Source organism: Amblyomma maculatum, chromosome 4 (genome assembly GCF_055883805.1).
Source record: "Amblyomma maculatum isolate TAMU_Amacu chromosome 4, ASM5588380v1, whole genome shotgun sequence".
Lineage (NCBI taxonomy): Eukaryota > Metazoa > Arthropoda > Arachnida > Ixodida > Ixodidae > Amblyomma > Amblyomma maculatum.
Window position 1 is genome coordinate 33,948,237 of NC_139347.1, and position 7,666 is coordinate 33,955,902.

A 7,666-nucleotide genomic window follows, 5' to 3' on the forward strand; every position below is an offset into this window, starting at 1 on the left:
CGTTACTCTAGTGTAAAGTCAACACCATGAATTCGGTTACATTCGCATGGGTAGTGCCTTTCATTTTTTAAATTTTGGCTCAAGTTATTGGGGGACAACCTGTGTAAACCTACTAGGAGAATTAAGCTTATCTCGGTCTCTGGTTTTCGGTATCAGCCCTGTATGTGATGTTCGGAATGAAGGTGGTGCATTGTTTACTTCATACGATTCTGCCAGTAATTGCGCCTGTATACAGGAAACTTTAGGTCGACAGATATATATATATATATATATATATATATATAATAGAATAAAACAGCAGGGAGGTTAAATAGGCAATGTCCAATAGACTATACCCTACTCGTGGGGAGGGGAACAAAGGGAGAAGAAGAAAAGAAAGGGCACCAAAAAAAATGAGTCTGTCACATGTCCAGAGATCTATAGTAAAAGGGGGTAAAAAGCGTGCTCTTAAAGTCTTGTACTCAACCCCGAGCCCTTTAAAAAGTTAAGGAGCGCCTTCACTACTTTCCTTTGTCATGAAGGTGTCGTCCAAGGGCCCAGAATCTTAGCTTTTGTAAGAGGGCGAGAGTCCAAGCGGCGGAGTGTAGCAGCCAGGAAGGCATGCTCACGCTCAAATTGAGGGCAGTCAGAAAGTATGTGCGCCGTCGTTTCAACACACCCGCACTGCTCACACGTTTTACAAACCAATATGTCGAGTGATTTGTAAAACGCAGGACCTAGGCAGTCCGATCTTGGCGACTCACGTGACGACAGTTCTTCTATCGGTCGTTAGATCCCTTGCACACTTCCTGATACCCCAAGGCTCTTTCTGGCATCGTCATCCAGCCTTAGCTCTTCGGTCAAGTATTGGCTGTCAAGGGCTAGCCTCAAGCCTGCCACATTTTCGAACAGTTCACTATAATGCTCAATTAAATACCTCTCACTCAGCATAACTTTCTTCGACCTGGCGTCGTTTTGAAAATGTTTAGCGGCTCAATTCTATTTCTTGACACGTCCAATCTTTATCGCTTATTGTCCGTTTGCTTGGCATTTCACTCAGTCAGTGGCCGGCCCTACATAGGCCCAGTGCGTTGCCAACCCACTCCAATATCGCGCTGATGGCTCGTGCTGCCTGGAATGACATAAAAATTGGCCGCCAGGAAATGGGCGTATTGCCTGTATATGCTTCTTGGGTCTCTGTGATTCCTTAATTTGACTTTGACTTCACTTCTCCAGGTAGTCGAAATTTCCGGAGTCCTCCACTACGGCGTCTCTCATAGCCTGAGTCGCTTTGGGACGTTAAACCCCACAAACCAAACCAAACCAAAGAACGCTGTCGCGTGACACTACTAAAATAAACTTAACGGTCGCATCAAGTATTGTAGTGTCAGGTTATGCTGAATATGTAAAAATGTTGAAGAAATAAGAAAGTACCGTTAGGCTTGTTTCAAGAGTTAATTGGTTATCGTTTTTTTCGATTCAGTGCAAAATTCTCAAATTGTTCTTCGTTATATGTTTCGAAACTTTCAAAACATTGATATTTGGAAGCGTAATATATCGAAAATTTCTTTATGGTACAATACTTCCTCTCTCTCGCTCATGCGATGGTTCTTGTGCTACCTATAGTCTAATAGGAGCAACTATGTGCATAACCCCAGCAGAAATCTATTGTACTAAATTGTCTGCGCAAACTTCGGCAAGTTCGATTTAATTTGCTAGCAAAGTGGCTAGAAAGGGCAAATGTATAAATTTCTGGAGGTATATCCAGAAATTTAAAAATCTGCATTTCCTTACGTTTCTTTAGTGGAGTGTGTTTTACTCTTTTCCTCTATATGTGTTTGTCTCATAGCGCCCAGTCGCGTTGTCAAATTATTCAATTAAAACAGTTGCTTCTAGCCTTCGTAAAATGTTGTTAACAAATGGCCGGCATGCACAAAACGCATAACGGTACTCGCTACAAGAAAGCTGTTCGGTTGGGAAATGTTGAGCATTTCATGATCTATATGAAGGGCAATTCCTATGTATTTCCATCTTTATAATGTTTCGTACTACTATCTTAACTACCTTTCTTTGACAGGTGAAATCGGGTGCACTGTTTGTAAGGAGGAGCTAGTGAAAACAATGACACTCGGAAAAGTAAAAAATAGCCTCGTCGGAGCAGGTATTTTACTCTTCTTATCCCAAGCGTAGTGCACTTCAAAGAGGATATTGCAAGTTCTTTTTTTTTTCTTCAATTTGAACATGTCGAAAAACAAAAGCATGATCAGTGTCTATGCAGTCATCCCCCCCCCCCCCCCTCCCTTCCCCCATCCACGTTTCCCCGTCTTCCGTCTGTCTTCAATCTTTCAAACACTCTTTCCAATGTATCTCTTTGTTCCCAACCGCATGAAGCTTCCGGTACGTCCGTTGCGTATGAACACCGGAGAGGCTGTGCAGCAGGTCATTAAAAACGAATCCATCTCAGCAGCGGGAGCGCACTATAGAAAACTCATGAGGTACTCCCCGCCCTCCTCATCAGGCGAATTTCTCTCTATCTCTGCTGCTGAGCCGCCGTTCGTTCAGTCCGATGTAGCGGTGAAGCCAATGGAAACGCGTGGCCAACTTGGCGTGCGGAGACACCGGCTGCTTTCTGTGGCGGAGAGATGGCGATCCGGCAGCACCCGTTTCTCGTTATTTGCGACACGCTGTCTCCCTCTCCTCAGCCACGCTATAAATATTCAAGCTGTATAGATTCCGGCCGGCGTCTCACGGCCGGCTTTGGTATTTCAGCACGTCGCGTGGAGTTCCCATTTGTTTATCTGCAGAGTTCAAGGTTTTCTTTTCTTTTTTTTTCATCTTTATTCACAGCTGGGCTTTCCGCTGGAGTTGAAATTCACTCTTTCCTCGTGTGCTTCAAGCTGTTCCCGTTTCGTTGGAAAGGTTGCTGCCCTGTCGACGAGAATAGCAATGAGCACTTTATAAAAGGCCACACGGCAGAATGTGCCGAATTCTTGATAGGTGTATTGCCACTCCAAGCGAACTGGACTGGGTTAGGGAAAAGGGCACCGTGGTTTGTTCCCCTGAATGTCGAAAGAAGAAAAGTGAGCGTAATTTAACATGAAGAACGGCACGTAGCTGAGCACGTTAAGGAGTTTGCGCTAGGCCGAGTTTAGTCAAGTGACAGCGAGCGATGGAGAATGAGTTTGTAAAGCTGGATGAAGAAATGTGAATAGTTTCTACTCATACGAGCGACAGAGAAAAAATAGAAGAATAGAGAGGAATGCATTTATGAATTAATCGTACTTCAGTATTCACTAATTTACTTAAGGTCTTAAAAACATTAGGGGGAACCAGAATTTTGTATCGACTAGTACATCAACGTTATTTCGCATGGCTGACGGCTCCAGAGTTATCTGTAGCTGAATATGACGCCCTTATTTTATGCCGCCACGACGTCCTGTTATGCATGCAGTGGAGACCACCCTCATCATCACGAGAGCATCACCCTCACAAGAGCACATATGCTCCAGGTGCGTGATAGTTGGCCACTTAGCGCGTCATAAGACTGGTATGCAAGGACAATAGCTAAAAGCCTCCATTTGACTGTTCGCATTCTACCAGGGGCCAGAGTTAGTACTCTTACGTCATTGCACGCGACGGGGTGGAAAGTTGAGTAGGTTTATTCGTTTTATAATAAAGAAAAGCGTTCTATATCTTAGCTTTACTGATTTATTTTTCGCGATGGAATGATTTTTCACGATAGATTGATAAGCTGCTCGTCTTGCGCTGACTGATGAAATGGAGGCAAGCGAGGCATGGCGAAACCGGGAGGAGCTGTTGGGAAAGGGGCAGTTCAGTCGAAGCCGCGGATCTCACGTAGGGCTCGCGGCATTGGAGAGCCGACCGGCGACTAAGATCTGGCGGCTGGCCGTCAGTCGAGTGTAGCGAGGTAGCGACGAGTGGTACGCGAAAGTGACCCCGTCGACTGTGTTGAAGTGCATACCGTTTAAGGGTAGTTGTCCGCGCCCTGGCGTTTAGTGGTTTCCGGTTAGAACCGATGCTCTGCCTGCCGGCTTTGCTCGATAATCACGGCAGCCCCGTCGTAAAGTAGCCGAGTGTCAATGCAAGAGCGGGTGCAGCTGGCCAAGGAGCGAAAGATCAAGTGTAGGCGGAATATGTACGTACATGTGCCGCAAAATTAAAACGGAGCACGCGAAGTGACATTTATTTTCCCAATGCGCACTCTATCAGTGGATGTGCATGCACAAAGCTTGGGTGCATAGGGGACATCCGGAGCGCCTGTAATAATACTGTAATAATCTCGCTTTCATGAAAGCAAGCACGTTTATGTGTTTGTGCCAAATTTTATAACAGAACAGCATTTACATGTTCTATTACGAGAAAAGCCGGCGCGTTTGTTCGTGCTCGCGAGGTGGACATGTGCATCGAGGTGGATATCTGCCTCCAATTGTATTATTTGAAACCAAAGTTTCGACGATACGGCTCCCAGAAGCAGCGTGAAGACTGGGAGTCTGCGTAGAATATACGCAGACCCACACGCCGGATACAGTAGTAGCAGAGATAGCTTTAATAAATGATGAAAACCTCACCTGAAAATATTTCCCACGCGGGACTATAAGGCTTACGCATTAATATTCGTAAGCAGTCCTGAAGTATACCTGCCAAATTTTCCCACTTTACTTTTGCGAACCTGTGCATGACATTGGTACGAAGAAACGGGCCTGTGAGACTCCTAACCGGGCAGTCGCCTGTCAAAAGTCAAAACGGGGCAGCAACTTTATTGATTCATACAGAGCTGCATTATCTTGGCAAATGTCTCAGCATTATCCTTGCCTTTATATGTATATTATTTTGTATTGTCATAAACGAACACAGGAGTACCTGAAGTTAGAGCATCCAGAAGTTATGCCATGATTGAATCATTTAGCGTAGCCTTAAATTTCTAATAGGACGCCATGCCGAACCAGAAGGCCGACATTCAAATAATTTATACTCGGTCGTTACGACCAAACTGTGACAGTGTGCCTTGCCACTTTGACTAAGTGATTACGGCACAGGGAAACTGATCCCCAGGTTGTGGGTTCGATCCCGGTTGCGGCTGCTGCATTTCGATTAAGGCGAAAAGCAAGGCACCCGTGTGCTGTGCGATGTCAGTAAGCGTTAAACAGCCCCAAGTGGTTAAAATTTCCGCCCACCACCTGTAGTCGGATTGAAGCAATAAACCCTCTGTAAACCAAACCAATTTAAACTGTTACAGTGTGCATGCACACCCGGATCATCGGCAGAAGTGACCCTTGCTTGGTTTCAATTTTCGCAGTGGCAAGAATTGGACAGCTGCAGTGCTAGGTCAAGGATCTATTTGAATACATTTCACTGACGAAATTTTGACTGCGAAATTTAATCTGATCTCAGAAGACGGCGGGTGGTGGTAAGGTTCGCTAGCACCGGCGAACAACTGACTCACGGCGGTTCGCAGATAAACGGTAGGCGGCAAAACAGCTGTGCAGAGGTTAGGCGAGTCTAAGGCTGCTGGTCAGCTGAAAGAGAACAGCCGCAAAATTACATGAGATAGGATCTTCCAATCTGAAATGAAGCGGATAGCATGTGCAGCTCGCAGAGATGTGGTGGTGTCTGTCAGAAGGGATCGTGGCCCAGAGCTGACTCAGACTTCTCTGCGCTGCAAGACAAATGCCTTCAGCTTTCTTTTTAATACGTTTGCAGAGCGGCGTTGAGTTTGCGAACGGGACGACTAACGCAGGCACACGTGCATGCATGCACGAACTCACTCACACGGGCGCGTGGGCACGCAACAGAGAAGCAGCAACAGAAGAAGCACCCGGTGGAATAGAGACGGTACAGAATAAGCGTTTCGCAAGGCGTTTTGAGCTGTTGAAGAGCGAGAAAAGGAAATTCAATTACTATTATATAACGCAGCACGAACACGGAATTGCGTTGCCCGGCGAAATCGACGCTGGCGTGAGTGCGAGCGTTGCCCGCTGTTTTGTCTACGATTTTCACCCCTCATATGGAAGGTGTACGAGGGCGCGTTCAGATGTGCCGCACGCACGCGTTGCGTTTCTCATTTGTTTTCTGAAGAACTTCCGCCTTGGCGCGCGCATCACTTGCGAGAGAAGAAACGAAAACCTTTGCTGCAGTTTTCCTTCTCTTTTTCATGTTCCTCTGCCTCCGAGATACATCTCCCAGCTTCCTTGCCTACTGCCACGAAATAGATTTGCACGCTAGAAAGTTCTTTTTGAAGCCGTTTTGCAGAAAGATAGATAGATAGATGGCGTGAGGACTGCTCCTACGGCTGGGGCGGTTGCTCCCTCGAGACCCGAGTCACGTTCACCAGGGGTGCACACGTTCCCGCCATGAATGGGCGCAGCTGGCTAACCGACAGAACGCACTGTCGTCCGACGAATGCACCTCCCTTCTTCCACCTCTCCGCTTCCTCCTCGTGTGTAGCGCTTCGGAACAGCTTTTATACCTCCTTGTTTCTCTCCCTCTCCCAATCTTTCTCAAGCTCGATTGTGCTTTTATGCCCCCTCGCCGTTTGCTCTTTGTCGCAGAGTGCCGTGCCGCGCGGACTCCGGAAGAGCGAGATTGCCACCGCAGATGGAGAAGCCGTTCTGCAAGCAGTTGGGTATGACCATGTTTCCTTGCCAGTAGTCTTAACTTTCTTTCTCTCTCTCCTGCAATGCGCCTGCATCAATCCCTTGTTATTTCAACCTCCTGTATTGCCCTCTCGTACAGCAGTAACGACACGCGAAAGGAAACTGCTGAAATAAGTACTTCCTGAGATTTATGGCGTGCACATTGTTTGATATGGCGGTTCGGCCGGGCCGGCGACTGGCGCGTGCGAGTGTCCTTGTACGTAGGATCACACTCACGCTTGTTGCATCTGTTGAGCGACAGCAGTGTGTGCAATAAAAGCGAGCGTTGGCAGCGAGTCACGTGGGATGAAGCGGCCAGCGTACTTGTTCGACACATCTTGGTGCACAGTAAGTCCAATCGAAGCTGATAGCTTTCAAGAATGGTCTTATTCTGCTTTGTACGCACCTCTCCTGCATTACGATCGTAATTTCAGGCTTCTCTAAGAGTGAATCTGGAAGACATTTTTTCGGCATCAACCCGCAAGGCATTCCGTTGTAAGTGAAATGTACGTACTCACCTCTATCAGTCGCGGTAGCAGTGCATTTTAAAACTGTTTTATTCACTCCATTGTGTTCTATTATGTGGTTCGTAACTGCTATTAACCTCCTCTCATAGATCTCGATCTCGTACGACGGTCCCTTTGAGACTTGATTTTTAAAAGCATCTGTTATTAAAGTCAAAGTCAAATTTGTTTCAGCATCAGTCGTCCACTGGACAGGTGTGATGTTGAGGGGGTCAAGCAAAAAGCCTAAGAAGGCTCGACAAAGGTGTTGCACTCCGTTTGCAGATACCAGAGCGACGCAGAGCTAACATGAGAAGAAATACATGCAAGTTTCACCGAAACAAGCAAAATAAAAACTAATAATGATACCGTACATGGCAGCAAAAACAAAACTGAGTACAAGGACATTGAAATCAAGACAAGAATTACAAATGAAAGCAAAAATGACGAAATAAAATCACGACAAGAGCGGAAAAAGCAGCTTACAGGGGAAGCCTAATAGTATGAAATTTTATCAGATAGCAAACTCGA